The following is a 16,398-nucleotide window of genomic DNA, read 5'->3' on the forward strand; positions in this document are numbered from 1 at the left end:
AATTTAATGTGTCAAGTCTGCTGCAAGTGTAATTTTATTTTGTACATTCTTTTTGCAAATTGCTTAAAATATACAGAACCATATTCAACTATCAAGCACATCAATTCCAATAAAAATATTATAAACCTTTAGGTTTCTCAGTTGTTTCTAAATATCTTAATGTAATTCATTGGAACTAATTTCATTCTAAATTTAAGTTTAAATTTTAAAATCCTTTTAATGGGACACAGGTATGGCTAGATAACTGATGTTAGCAGAATCAGAATTATTCAGAAGGCTGTAAATGGATGTTTACCTAATTTTCTCTCTTCTGGATCATGGAATACAGATTGTCCTTGTTAGGAAAAGGGAGGAGAATGGAAAAGGAATAGGCTGGAGTGGATCATCAACAGGTGAGGACTGTGTATTGAGGAACAGCGAGGGGCAGAACCCTTCCAGTGGGTTTGGAGCTTGTGCAAGGGAGCTGGGACAGGATCTGGGTTTTTTAGGAAGTATGAACAAGGAGGTAGAGGTTAATGAAAAGCCCCTAGGTCAAGGAAGGTGGGGGGCCTTTCAGTTGGGCCCCAAATGGGATGTTTACAGCTGGGCTTAGGTGGATTGCCCTGACTGCACTTCAAAAGAGTTTACACATACCTGGGATTTTGCCTGCAGTCTGTATGGGCCTGGGACAACAGAGTGGGGGTCAACCCTTCATACTCCACCCTTAGATACATGAAATGAGAGGGCCAAAAAGGGAGAGGGAAGTTCTTCTTATAGGATCTTTGGGTACATAAAAATAATTGGGCTGAGATGGAAGTAGCATGGTGTTATGAGAACAAAGCAGATTCCCATCATTTAGAACCCTGAAGGAGTATAAAGTAGGAGGGGCCTCGTGGTCTTTTCTGGTTACTTCCTGCTGGCATTGGGATGTGGAGAAGTCAATGGGGCTTGTCCAGTTCCTGGTCTGTGCTGGGTCCAGGGCAGTGTATGCAAACCCTCTGGTTGCCTGTAGTAATAGGATGGCCTTGGCTTGGTCACAGGTCCTGATTGAGGGCTTTTATCCTGTTAGAGAGAAACTTGTAAATGCTGAGATCAGGCAAAAGACTGCAAGGTGGCAGGAGTTGCTGATGTCAGTGACACAGGAAAACACAACCTGAGCACAATCCAGAACATTTCCAATTAGGTCATGAGCCCATAACTAGTCAGAAGCTAGGGCTAGATTGAAATAGTTAAGGGCTTGGTGAGAGACCTTGATCATTTCCTATAATAGCAGGTAACAAAGGCAAGAATATAAATACTGTCCACTTAGAAGTTAGACAGATATCGATATTAGATGGACAAGCTTCTCAACTTATTTCTATTGACCTCCTGGCTCTGGTTAAATTTGAAACGGCAGGCAAAGAGTAGCTGATGTGACATCATCTCCTCTTACTCTTTTCCACCTTTTCCTGGGGGTCTAGGTGCTTGTGCATGGCATATGGGCTTTGAACTCAAGGCCTGAGCACTTTCCCTGAGCACTTCTGCTCGAGGCTAGTGCCCTACCATTTTGAATCATGGGGTGACTTTTAGCATTTGGCTGGTTAATTTTTGAGCCAACTTCCAGCCTGGCTCTTTGGTGGTGGTTAGTTGGGAGATAGAGTCTCAGAGCGATTTTTCTTCCCTGCCTGGCTTTGAACTGCAATCTTTGCCACAAAAACCCTTTATTACATCCAATTAAATCAACAAGGAAATCTATGGGATCAAGTAGAGCTTACATTCACACTATCAAGAATTGATCAAAAATACATTCTAGAACTGATGACAAAACTCAATAGATGGGACGAGAGTTTGAGCACAGCTTGGCTGCCTGGAAAACCTGATAACCAAAATTTACAGGAGCACTCCTGGCCTACACATGCTTCAATAGCATAACAACATAGCTGACTTTTTCAGATCTAGCTGGGTAAGGTTGACAGAGAGCGTCCTGCAAGAGTCTTTGTTTTTGTAAATCTGAAGAAGTCTTTTACCAAGAATCATCTGTGTGTGATGGAGTCAAACAGGAGTCCAGTGTACCATGATGGAGGTAGGATGGTCCCAGGCAGGATCAGGGCTAGACTAGATTCCTCGGATTAATTGTCAAATCTCCTGTTTAGTTGCTTACAAATTTATACACAGACTTGTTAAAGACACTTAAATTTAGATGAACATATAGAATTACATGCTAGTTTTAATGTAAATCACAGCCAACTATTACATAATGACTTAAAAGCTGTCTTTTTTTATAATTTAATTTTATTTTATTTGTGAACATACTGTACAGAGGAGTAAAAGCTGTCTTTTAAGGCATACTCATACCATCTGCTACATACTCGAACTTTCTGAAGACAGAAACAAATATGTGGAACAAATATTTTAAGACAATTCTTAACTCTTTACTGGTGTTTTTTCCTCACAGCTGGCTAGGAGCTGAGCTGGGTTTCATTCATTTTACTACTACCTCGATAAAAATGTTTTCTTTTAACAAATGGCACATTTGATAGGAAATATCAGTACTAAGAAATAGAAGAAGATTACTTTTTACACAGTTTTTATGTACTATGAGATTATATTGAACATGCTCACACACACACACACACACACACACACACACACACACACACACACACACACACTTAAACCAATGTTTTTGTTTAAAAAAATCGGCCATAAGTTTTATGGAATTCCAGTGGCAAAGTGATATTGTTTTGCCCAATATGATAAAACCTCGTGGTCAATGTCAGAAAAGTAGGCAACACCAAAAAATGCAGGGCAAATTTTGACAAATAATTTCCACCCTTAAATAAACATTGAAAAAAGCAGAAAATCTTTAAATCAATTTTGGTGATGAGGCAGATTAGTATATGAATTGAATATATTAACCCCTAGAAGAGTGAAGAGGAGAGAGCAGTAAGGTTGATGGAAGAGTGGGGGTTATAGAAAAACCCATCATTTGGCCTTTGTCTCTTCCTAGGTGTCAGCTTCCAGGGCTTGTAGACAGAATTGGGGGAGGGCGTGACTGAACAGGTTTGTAAGGAGAATAGGTAGAAATTTTAACCTGAAGACATTTAAAGGAATATGTGGCTTCATCATGAAGGTATTGAAATGTGTGTTTGAGTAATTGAATAGAGAGAGTTATTGGAAGAAGTGAGAGGGTGGGATTTCTCTTCTGAAGTCTCCTTGAGGAGAAATCAAGAATCTAGACTTTGAACTGAGTTGTCTCAGGAAAGAGAAAAGGATTGGATTATTGTTTAAGTCCCCAAAAGTACAAGGACTGGTTTGTTCCGATTATGGGATTTCAGGGTGGTAAATGGAGAGAGGAGTGTCCTCAGTGTGTTTGCCAGCTATCCACTGTCAGTGACAATTAGCGAAAGGTCCAGAGTAGAGGATCCATTTAATTAGGGTCTGGAAGGGAAAAAGGTGTATTAGATATAGAAAAGGGTTGAGAAATGTATACATATGGAGTAGTTTGTTTACAGTGATATTTAACAGGGCTGTTAGCTTGTTGTTTTACCTTTGGAGGCCTAAGTCCACCCCTACCTTGTGTCAGCTACACAGGCAGGCAGACAGGCGAGCAAAGGGACAGGGATTAGCAGAAGGAGTTTGCTTGAAACAGATAGTTTTAGCCTAGAAAATCTGGACCAACTGCAAATAGCAAGAGTGTAGTTAGAAGAGCAGGGAAGGAGATAAGGATCTTTGGTGCTGGAGGTCATCAAAGAAAAGAGATAGAGAGAAAGGGAGGGGGTGAGAGAAGTGGGTGAGAGACAGACTGAGCTGCGACAAGATAAGGAGTTACATTTTTAGAGGAGATGATTGCGAGGCCATTGGCAGAGAAGTGCTGGGTTATTAAGGCAGGAGAGCAGGGAGGGGGACCTCTGGAGTAGAGGTCAGAGAAGGACTTGGTGGACAGAACAGAACAAGCAGAGGGCAAGTTTTCTGGAGCAGAGGTAGAGGAGGGCTTATGTTTAAGGTACCTTGGATTCCTCATCATTTCGTTGGAGAATTGTTTAAATCATTAAAATTAAAACCTAAAGTTACAAATTTAGGCCAGTGGTGGCCATGGTAAGAAGACCAGATTTTGGTAGAAAAAGAAGTCATTAAAAAAAATAATTTTTATTGTGAAATTAACATACAGAGGGGTTAAAATTAAATGAGAAAGGTAATGATTATATTTCTTACCTAGCATAGTTGCCTCTTCCTTTTTTCCCCCTACAATCCCTGCCCTCCCAAATCCATGTTTCTCCCCCCCCTCCGCAAAGTTGTAAAGTTCATTTTTTGACATAGCATTTTGTACATGTCATTGTGCAATGGGTACACATGTATTCTTATTAAAATTATTTCCCTTCCCCTGCCCAAATTACACCAACATCAAATGCAGTGAAAACAGTGGTTATACCATGGGGGAGGGATATATGAAGCATTTTTTTTACTGTAAATTAGTCAGCCCGGAGTCTTAAGATTAAACTGCAGGCATGCTAATGAGGTGTCTCTGGGAGACAATTTGGAAAATTTGGTAGGATTTTGGAGCCTGTCCCATTTCTCCAGGCATCCTTGGTGTTTTGAGAAGGCAGACGGATGGAACCCAATAATTAATAGAGTGCATGCCCAAAGGTCCTAATTAATGGTGGTCAGTCAGGGAGTCAGGAAAGTGGAGACTCCTGGAGTCTCCACAGACAGGAAGAGATCCCCACAGACAGGAAGGAAGGGAGGGATTCCTGGAGTCCTGCAGTCCTTGTCGGGGCCCCTGTTCCACAGACTAGGCTGGTTACCTTTTCCTGAAGGCTTTCAGGTGGTGGGTGAAGTTGGTCAAGTGGCAAAAAGCCTCCTGCCTAGAGATCAGAGTCCAGTGACAGGGTAAAGGAGAGAGAATAGGGGGTTTATGCAGGGGTCAATAATACTGCAAGCCACAGCAGAATGGCCCTCCCCTGCTTGCACCAATTACAAAGGCCAAGGCCAAGAGGTCTTTCATGAGGCTGTTTAGCCCAAAGTAAGCTCATAGGGCTCTGAACTCCCGATGCAGAAAGGCCTTGGAAGGAGGAGGAAAATAGCAGAGAAGCTCCATGAGAGGTGACAAAGAGGTGGGTTGCCCCTCCGTAGAGGGCATCCAGTTTATTCCTCGCACTTTTCCATTCCTGGATGTAGGAACCATATGTTAGAAAAATGGAGTAGAATGGAAAAGGAATAGGCCAGACTCGATCAGACTCAACAGGCGAGAACTGTTCATTGACAGACAGCGAGGGGCACAGCCCTTCCTGCAGGATTGAGGTTGTGTGAGGAGCTGGGACAGGATCTGGTTTTTTATAGGAGGTCTGAACAAGAAGGTAGAGTTTAATGAAAAGCTCCTGGGTCAAGGAAGGTGGGGGAATTTCACGTGGGCCCATAATGGAATATTTACAGTTGGACTTAGGTCGATTGTCCTGCCTGTACTTCAATGGAGTTCACACATACTTGGGATTTTGCCTGGAGTCTGTATGGGCCTGGGACAATAGGATGGGGGTCAATCTTTCAGTCTTAATTGGAAAAAGATAGTCTTCCCAGCTTTTCCATCATCGTTTTCTTATTAGAGGATTATTCCAGATTAGCTATATATTGATTTATAATGACTGAGCCTGACATAAAGGTGAGGGAAACTGTCTACACTTCAGTGAGGTTCTGACTTGTGTTTCACAAAGTGTTATGAAAGCTCTCCATGAGAAATCTAGCAGCATTTCTAAAAAGTCCTTGCGTGCTTATACTTTCTGATAATATCTCAATTCAAGTATTTCTCCCCAGAGTTCCATACCTTTCAATAATGCTGTATTAGATCCCTGTTGTATTTTGCAGACAGATCTTGGTGATGAAATTTGTGCTTTTCAAAATTACTCTCCCAATTCCATCCACAAAATGAAGACAAAAATTATCTGAAAAAATTTGTATATGTTGATAGTGCATATAATTTTTTAAAGTATTATTTTATTTTGTTAAATTTTTAATTGTGAAAATACCATACAGAGGGGTTACAATTACATGGGCAAGGTACTGAGTATATTTCTTATCAAGTATTGTTGTCTCCTCCTTTGTTTCCCCTTCCCATCCCTATCCATCTCTCCCCCACGCCCTCTCCTACCCCCACCAAATTTGTAAAGTTCATTTTTCGTCATAATGACTTGTACATCTCATTGTTGCAATGGGTTCACCTCTATCCCTATTTAAACTATTTGTTTTTCCCTTCACCTCCACAAATTATACCAACATCAAATACAGTGAAAATGGGTTATACCATGGGGAGGGACATACAAAGCAACAAATATATCATCTTATAAATATATTAGAAATGATTGCAAGAAAGAAAAAACATTTGAATCTTTATCTTGTGGTTCATTTTGCCTAACATCAACTTATCTGACTGTTTCTGCTTATCTCAAACACATACAAGTTATTGCAAATAAGGGAAACCATGGGACCTATGTTTCTTTGGACCTGGCTTACTTCACTTAATATAATTCTTTCCAAGTTTTTCCATTTCCATGTAGACAGAAGGGAACAAAATATTGATTAAAAATTTTATCAACTAGAATCTGAATCAGGAGTGTTGATAAATGTCCACACCTAAAATCTTAGCCCTAGGGTGAAGCAGATGTATTACAGAGTTGAGGCTACAAAAATGAGAGACTGTATTTTGTTTTGTTTCTGTTTTTGTTGGTCATGAGGTTTGAAATCTAGAGCATGTGTGCTGTCCCTCAGCTACTCAGCTCAAGGCTAGCGTTACCACTTTTGTCACAGCACCACTTCCATCTTTTTCTGATATGTGGTACAGAGGAATCAAACTCAGGGCCTCATGCATGCAAGGCAAGCACTATACCATTGAGCCACTTTCCCAGTTCCTGAGAAACTGTGTTTTAAAAAATCATCTAAAGAACATTTTTTTAATCTTTGGGTTATATATTGAAATATAAGAATATCTTTTTATATTTTTGTGAATTATCATACTACTTAATTTATATTAACTTCAGCCACTTTATTATTCTCAAAGTCATGAAATATCTCTGAGAGATTGCATCTGTGAAAATTGTTTTTGCAGTGATAATTTCTTGAGTAATTTTTAGTTTTTTATCAAAAGCACTTTATATTTTATGTTGGTGGGTTATTGTACATTAAATACCTTCAAATGTATATGTAGAATCTAAAAATAGCTGTATGAATATTCTCATACAGCTCTTATTTATCTGTTATGCACTTTCAGTATTATGATATTTCTCTCTATCTTTCACTCTATCTCATTCACTTGCTTTCTCGTTCATGCTCCATGTCTGCTACTTAGCATTTCTGCTGGTGTACTATTATCTTTCAGGATCCACTGGTTTTGGGAGAACATGATAGGGACCATCAGTTACAATGGCATTCTTTAAGAGTTATAGCAGTGATGTGATATTATTCTTTGCAATGCTAAATGGCAAAACAACAGATCTAAAAATTCCTTTTCACTTTTACTATTATTATAAATTTTATCTCATAGGAATCATGGGGATGGATAAGATACTTTATCCTTTTACCTAAAAGATATTTTTTCTTTTATAAATAACCCATGTATAAATACATGTAATGAAAATAAAGCTATCCGATGGATAGATTTTCATCCCTGTTCACAGGGATGAAAAACAAAGTAGTGGCAGAAGTGAGTACAAAGGATAACCATCATAGAGCAAAGATCCTCAGAGCAGTTTATCATGTACACTTTGTGTGAATGACAATGTGCAGGAACTATAGATTAAGTCACTGAACAGCTGATATATACGCACATATGTTATGTATGTATATTTTTTATATTTGCATATATGTGTGTATATGCCCTTATATATGTACACATGTATGCTCCTATACACATGAATACACACATACATACACACATGTATACCTGGAGAAAGACACATAGTTACAGCCAACAAAAATTTCACTACTTGATGAATATGCCTTAGACGGAATGCTTGGAACCAAATATGTTGAAGATGCATTTTTCTCTAGAAGTATTTTTACCACTCCTCTTATCTCTTAAAACTGATAGGTTTTGACAGATTCGACTTGTGCAGTACAAGTGATAGCAAGCCACTTGGAAATCTCATTAAGTAATGGTGATAAGGTGTCTCCCTGTTTCCCACAGAATGCTTGCTCTTGTAGACATTCTCAACAACCAAGTAGCTGGAGAATACTCTGGTAAAGAATAACGTTATAAGGCTTTAAATGGCATCCTTCTTTGAGCTATTTTCCAACAGCTAGCATCAATTCCTAAGCAGATGAGTGAATCCTCAGAAGACTGGAGCTCATGTCAATATTTAACCAACCCATTTGAAAAGTCCTATGTGAGAAATGCTGACTGAGGTCTTGCTGATTTATTGGTCAAGAAAATAAGAAAGAAAACTGCCACACGTACTCCGGTGGAGTCTGCTTAGCATGGGAAACCTGCTTTCAGATCTGAGAATTGGGCTTCAAAGAGGCCTAACTCCTGAAAAGGCTGGCAAGCCCCTGGGAAAGATGTGTTCCTGTTTTTCTTTTCTTTGCTGTATAGGAGTGCCTATTAATATTTTACTGTTCCTGCTGCTTGTTCTACTTACTCATGCTCAACGTTCCCTTATTCAAGGCTCTTTCATGGAAGGGTTGACGACTCCAACATCTGATGAGTGTCCTGAGAACATGACTAACTCACCAGAGTTAAGTGCTACCCTAAAAGACCCTCTTATGGATGCTATTAGACAAGTCATATGGAAATATAAACATATTGGGTGTTTCATGACGTCATTTCAGCAGAAGGAATTGTTTGTAAGAGATTTACAAGAAGCTGTAGGCACGGCTAGAGCAGAAAGAGTGTATGGCTATTGGAGACTTCCCTTTAATCCTAAAGCATATACAATAGATGCAGGGAGCCGGGGCGAATGCCATTACAAGGCGCCACCCACTCCCTTGCAGCTTTGAGGGCCATATTAGACAGTGCTTGGCGGGACGGTGGGTCCTGGGCTTTGCGTGTGCGCGAGCCACGTAGAGTCCCCAGCCAATCCCGTGGCACCTGGTGACGGTGAAAGGCAGATGACCAATGATAGAAAGACCCGTGTTCCTATTCCCTATATAAGCGGCCATGTTTTGGGTGCACGTTCTCTCGCGCTCAAGCTCTCCCATCAATTGAAAGGCTCTCCAATAAAGCGTGATCTGAAAAGACTCCTGGTGTGGTGGTCGTTTTTTCTCGCTGGCCGAGAAGGCGTTCGCCGCAAGTAGACTCATATAGATATCGTGTGGATAAAAAAGATGTAGAGGGATATATAGACCAAAAGCTAAATAAGATTCTTAAAAGTTGGTAGATGGAAGGTGGCAATAGCTTATCAGAAGAAAATGGTGGGATCCTCCATTATCTAGATGACCCCAAAGACTTCCCCCAGATCCATAGCCTTTTACAGGTGTGTACGATAAGGATGGCAAACATTGGGAAAACAACTTAGGAGAAAGAACTTCCTATTACTATCTTTCATTTACTGAGAGACTTGCTAGATCTAGGCCTCCTTTGTGCTTACTATCAAAGAAGGAACAAGAAAGATCTTATGAGACAGTTAAGGCCTCTATGGAGAAGAGTAAAGGATTATGTGAAAGGGTTACAGAAAAGACACTATGAGCTTGAATTTGATATATGGCCAGATTTAACTAAGTATACTGACTATCATGATTTTGGGCCACAAATTGGGGACCCTCTAAAGAATGGCAAAGAAGCACAATTGCTTAGAAAAGATTTGAAACGCATAAAGTACAAAACTAAACAAAAGTAACTATGAAGTACTAGAGTTCATGCCTTTCTGTTCAGCACCTTGCCCATATGCTCTGGTTAATGGTTAATAGGTGATAAATATCAAAACCAATTGTATTTCTTAAAAATAGAGGTAAAGCCGAAAACAAGTGCCTATCATCATAGCTCGTCATCCAAAAAACAAGATCAGGTGACCAGCTGGTGACCACCCCAGAACAAAGCCTTGCAGCTTTGTGTAACCTTTTACCCTTTCTCATGGAGACTTTTTCTATAAAAGCATGTTATCCTCTGCAATAAATCACACTCAGAATTCACTCCTGTTGTGTGTGAGTTGTCTGTTTGCCATCTCCCCACCTATTCCAGTTACCTCCACAAGGTGTCCTCCGTCGTCCTGAAAGAGCCGTTCCGCGGCAGAAAACATTTTAATGCATTAAAGTTTGAAAATAATTTGCAACCTGTCAATAAATGTGTAGAACACAATTATACCAACTGACAAAAGATGATATTCCTTTCATTTATGTGCTTTTGGGCTTGGTGGGTGACTTTAGGTGTGTCTACACAAGTAGAATCAGCATGAAACAAGCCATCGTTTTTTTCATTTAAGGTACAAGAAAAGGATACAGGTTGACCCATTGTAACAATGAGATGTACAAAACACTCTATCAGAGGAAGGGTGGAGGGAGGTGGTGGGGAGGTATGAGGGGAAGGGTTGATAGGGGAAAAACAAAGGAGGGGGGTAACAGTGCTCAATAAGAAATGTACTCATTAACTTACGTAACTGTAACCCCTCTGTATAGTATCTTCACAGTAAAAACATATATATTAAAAAGATACAAGGAAAACTTCTGTACTTATAAGAAGTTGTATTTGTCACTCAATATCAGTAAGGTAATGGTATTAGGACCAGAGGCATATTAAAATTTTGGATGCTCAAAATCTCTGCATAAACACAGTATTTTATTTACATTAGAATATGCCCAGCACCTAGTGCAGTGTAATTGCTATGAAAAACTTTGCTACATTCTATGTTTGTAATAGAAAATAAAAGTATATGCACTCCCACCAACATGCACCTATAAAAATGGTTGACCATCCCAGTAACTTTCTCAAAGTACCTCCAAAAGACAATTTACAAAACTTTGTATTATATTACTACAAGGAAAACTGTAGGGAGCCAGGGTAAACGCCATTACAAGATGGCGCCCACTCCCTTGCAGCTTTGAGGTAACCACTCCATTTCAGGCGGTGCTTGGCGGGACGGTAGGTCCTGGGCTTTGCGCATGCGCGAGCCACATAGAGTCCCCAGCCAATCCCGTGGCACCTGGTGATGGTAAAAGGCAGACGACCAATGATAGAGCGACCTGTGTTCCTATTCCCTATATAAGCGGCCATGTTTCGGGTGCACGCTCTCTCGCGCTCAAGCTCTCCCATCAACTAAAAGGCTCTCCAATAAAGCGTGATCTGAGAAGCCTCCTGGTGTGGTGGTCGTTCTTTCTCGCTGGTCGAGAATGTGCGCGCCACAAAGTGGTGCTGAAACCCGGGACCCGCGCGAGAGGCCGAACCAGAGCCAGAACTCAACACGCGGAGAGGGGACGTCGGTAAGTATCCCCCGGTATGCTGTTCACTGTAGATTTAGATATTTATTGGTTGCTTGCATTGCTTCTTCCTTTGTGGCTTGTCTTTTTGATGGTGCGCACTTGCCTCGAGGAGGGGTTTGATTTAATCCAGGAAGGATGCAAAGTACTAACACGGCATCAGGATAGTCTATCAGAGTCAGCATCCAGTAAAGGGGAGGAAAATAGGCCTAAAAGAAAAAGGGAAAAAAGACAAAAGGATCCTAAAAAATTAAAGCAGGAGGGACTGCAGCCCTCACACAAGGAGAAGGGTCTTAGGGAGGAGGGGGTCTCAAGGACACCCCTATGCCCTTCTTTAAAAGCAAACCGGTTCTCAGCCCTACATGTGGAAGGGCGGGACCAAGAATGCAGTGATCTTGTGAGTGACTCAGAGGAAGAAATGTTAGAGGAGGAGGGAGAGCAGCTCGATCCAGCTGATAGTGAAGACTTAGAAGAGGCTGCGGCGGAGTATGAGGCAGACAGATATGGGGGTTGGCGCCCCCTAGGGGTGGGAGTACCGCAGCAGCCAGGAAGAGGAAACAGAGCTGGCCCTCACCAGCGTGCCGGCGGGCACGCCCAGGGGGCCGACGGGGCGGAGTCACTTTATAAAAGGAAGCACCTGGTCGCGGCTGGTGGCCACTTTTCCAGTTTTTGAAAATCCAATTACTAATGAAAGAAATTTTGAGCCGGTTTCCTACTCCCAGTTAAAAGATTTAGTTGAGGCAGTCAGGACTTATGGGGTGACGGCCAATTATACCACTGCCTTGCTTCGAAGGCTAACTATTAATGCTATGATTCTGTGGGAGCAAAAACTGTTCAATATTTTCCTGAATTAGTGGCTAAACAGGCAATTTTGGTCTGAAAAAAAAAAGGCAATTTTGGGTATAAAGTATTGTTTGATGCACTTTGCAAAAATTCCAGATAAATTAATTATTCCATACACCCGTAAGCAAGTTGAAATTTTAGCAGCCACAGTGGATATGTGGGCAATTCTTGTTTGCTCATTTCCAAATGTAATTGATAACCATTATCCTAAGCATCCTCTGCTTGCCATAGTTAACAAAACTTTAGTGTATTTTCCTGTTGTCACTTCAAAGGAGCCCTTGGATAATGCTCTGACCATCTTTACGGATGGATCAAAATCTGGACAAGGTGCCTTTTTTGTTCAAGGACACAAACAGCCGGTAGTCTTTAATTTTCAGCCAAAAGTCCCACAGGCTGTTGAATGTTTAATTGTGCTTGAAGTTTTTAAAAGATTTAATCAACCTTTTAATTTATTTTCTGATTCATTATATGTTGTAAATGCCGTCGCTTCTCTTAAAGTTGCTGCTTCAATTAAGCAGGCCAGTACAATTTCTAATGTTTTGTTACAGATTCAATCCCTTATCTTAAACAGAAAACACTCTTTTTATATTGGACATATTCGCGCCCACTCTATGTTGCCGGGCCCGATGGCAAGGTGTAATGATTAGGTGGACCAGGCAACTCGGGCTGTGGCTCTGGTCGCTGCTGATCCTGTAGAATTGGCAAAAGACTTTCATAGATTGTATCATGTACCTGCTAATACCCTTAGGAAAAGATATAATTTGTCCAGGCATGTGGCAAGAGATATTGTTAAAGCCTGTAAATCCTGTGTTACCTTTCTTCATCCTCCCCATGTGGGGGTAAACCCCAGGGGGTTGAGACCAAACGCCCTATGGCAAATGGATGTTACTCATCTGACAGAATTTGGTAAGTTGAAATATTTACATGTGTCTGTGGACACCTTTTCCGGTGTCATTCATGCCACACCTCTGGCAGGAGAAAAGGTGTCTCACGTCAAAATACACTGCTTAGAAGCTTGGGCAGCTTGGGGAAAGCCCCTTAGACTCAAGACGGATAATGGCCCTGCTTATACTTCCCATGGTTTTCGCGCCTTTTGCGCACAAATGCAGGTTGCCCACACCACCGGACTGCCCTACAATCCTCAATGACAAGGTATAGTGGAAAGAGCTAATAGAAGCATAAAAGAAATGCTTCAAAAACAAAAAGGGGGAATTGCTGAGTCAGCGTCCCCCAGGGAAAGACTTTCTCTTGTGCTCTTTACCCTTAATTTTTTAATTCTAAATGACAACGACCAGTCTGCCGCAGATCGGCATATGACAAGAGACCCCATGGATACTAAAGACATGGTTATGTGGAAGGATGTTATTAATAATAAATGGTATGGACCGGATCCGGTAATAACGAGATACAGGGGAGCTGTTTCTGTTTTTCCACAGAGTCAAGAAGTACCTCACTGGGTGCCAACGACACTGACCAGGCTGGTGGAGACTGCAGCAGAACCCCCTCTTGAAGATGCCATCCACTCGTCTCCTGATGCAGCTGATCTTCCTGCTGTTAGCAACAGTGCTAATAGCAACCCCTGTGATAGCTAAACCAATGGCTGTGGGCTGTCACCAGGGCCTGGCCAGTTCCTATGCCCCTGCATGCAGACTCCCTTTTTCTCCCCACCTTATTTTCCACAGATTGTAGGATGGAAGACTGGATTGCCTCTGCGGAGTCCTTTTTCAAAGAGTGGGTGGGAGTCGGAATGTTTTTAGCCTGCTGCCTGGGAGGATGCGTGGTCTGCCTATGGTTGGTCTGTCGCCTTCGAGCCCAAACCAGAAGGGACAAGGTTGTTATCTTGCAAGCATTAGCCGCTTTGGAGAGTTGATCCTCACCCCAGATCGGGCTGTCGGCCCTGAGAGGCAATTAAGCCTTACCATCCTGCATAGCCTTAGCACCCCGAGGGATCAGGGGATCCCATTGCACCGGGACAGGTATGCAACTTGCAATTTGGGACAGGGTGCTAGGCAAGTGCACTGCACTTGAGGGTACCATCTCCTCAAGAAGAGCATGCTGGGTTGCAAGTGGGTTGATGCCCAAGATCCCACCTCTGCAAAAAAGGCATCGGACGGGCCTGGTCATCACTGGGGAAGGCGTCCCTCAGGCAAAGGCCAGTGCAAGGTCCTAATGTTTTAGACAGAGGCCCAGCCTCTAGTCTTACCTGTTGCCAAAAAACAAAAAAGTGGGAACTGTAGGGAGCCAGGGTAAACGCCATTACAAGATGGCGCCCACTCCCTTGCAGCTTTGAGGTAACCACTCCATTTCAGGCGGTGCTTGGCGGGATGGTGGGTCCTGGGCTTTGCGCATGCGCGAGCCACGTAGAGTCCCCAGCCAATCCCGTGGCACCTGGTGATGGTAAAAAGCAGACGACCAATGATAGAGCGACCCGTGTTCCTATTCCCTATATAAGCGGCCATGTTTCGGGTGCACGCTCTCTCGTGCTCAAGCTCTCCCATCAACTAAAAGGCTCTCCAATAAAGCGTGATCTGAGAAGCCTCCTGGTGTGGTGGTCGTTCTTTCTCGCTGGTCGAGAAGGCACGCGCCGCAGAAAACAATGCTACAAATAAATAAAAACAACAATTAAATATTCATGATTAATAAAATGAAAAATAAACCAGTTACATGTTTCCAGTATTTGAAGTGTACTACATATTAGATTTTACTATATTCTCATATTCCTGTACATTTAAAACTGGCTAAGGCTATGATGTTCAACAAGAGTTTTATAGGCTATGAGTAGTCTTTAAAGTTACCCACTAAGATTACTATTTATGGCTCATCTCGTCATTTGTATATGGCTTATATCATCACTTGTTGCTCGCTAACATATAAAGTAAGGAAGCTCTAAATTGTAGTTAACAAATTCTTAACTCTTTACTCTGCTTCTTTAAACAAAGACTTTGCAACTTCTCATTAGTAAAGTTTCTATAAATTCTGAAATATAAATACTTAGTAATATATGTCTGCTACCATAAATCTTAACTACTTCTTGGAAAATTTTTATGACCTGCCAAACAGTCCCTATTTTGGCATATTTAAGCAAATTCCCAAAATTAAACCCATTTAAAGCATTAAAACTTTAACAACCTTAACCCTTGCTGCAATGTTCATTATGACAGGTGTCTTGTAGAGAATAATTGAACTCCTCCTTCTACACATCTCTTGAACCACAAATATTTGGAATTACTTTGTTTTTGACATATCAATTTTGAGTTTCTTCTTAAATATGTGCTTATGTAAGAAATAAATATTTCATGACCATTCTTTTGCATTTACTTTTTGTTGAAGTGTCTAATTTAAGAAACTCAATTATACTTTAGATATAAAAAAAGTTCTGTGCTCAATTTGGCAGCACATACCCTAAACCTGGAATGATACAGAGATGATGAGCATAGCTCCTTCGAAGGATGACACACAAATTCCTGAAGCGTTCAATATTTTTACAATGACAGACGCTGGAGGGAATGTGGCCAGAAGTAAACACTACTGAATTCTTGGTGAGAGTGTAAACTTGTCAACCCCTTTGAAAAGCAGAATGGAGGTTCTTCAAAAGATTCCACATAGAGATCCTCTATGACGCAGCAATCCTTCTTTTGGGCATTCACCCAAATGATCAGAAACAAGACCATACTAAAACTACAAGCACAACTATGTTTATTGCAGCATTATTTACCATAGGTAAGATATGGAACCAACCTGATGCCCCTCAGTACATGAATGGATCAAGAAAATGTGTGTGTGTGTGTGTGTGTGTGTGTGTGTGTGTGTGTGTGTGTGTGTGTGTGTGTGTGTAACTGTGACCCCTCTGTACAGTACTTTTACAACTAAAAACATATAAAAGTGTTCTGAGATGGAAGAGTTTATTCCCCCAATTTTATCCATATAATATTGTTAACAAAGCAGATTTTTAAATACTACGTAGAATGTGATATGTATTACAGAAACCATTACATGTAATGAGCAACCAGAAATAATGTTATCAATTGACTATTCACTGCTTCCAAGGAAGCCAGATGGATAATTTCTCATGCTCTAAATCAAACTGGTGATCTTATGTCTTGATAGTGTAAAAATATCAGGGACAGAATAATGAAGGAATTACAACTGAGGTGAAATCCATATGAAAATATACAAACCTGATAAAACCTATAAGTATCTGAG

At 41.1% G+C, this 16,398-nt stretch overlaps 1 non-coding gene across 1 annotated transcript; it reads left to right on the forward strand.

Annotated features, from left to right (window-relative positions):
* Positions 1–15,573: 15,573 nt before the first annotated feature.
* LOC138833458 (U6 spliceosomal RNA) lies at positions 15,574–15,679 on the forward strand. The gene has a single exon (XR_011373922.1). It is a non-coding gene; the product is annotated as a U6 spliceosomal RNA (small nuclear RNA).
* The last annotated feature ends 719 nt before the right edge of the window (positions 15,680–16,398 follow it).

The sequence above is a fragment of the Dipodomys merriami genome, unplaced genomic scaffold (assembly GCF_024711535.1).
Source record: "Dipodomys merriami isolate MVZ:Mamm:240054 unplaced genomic scaffold, mDipMer1.0.p SCAF_208, whole genome shotgun sequence".
Taxonomy (NCBI): Eukaryota; Metazoa; Chordata; class Mammalia; order Rodentia; family Heteromyidae; genus Dipodomys; species Dipodomys merriami.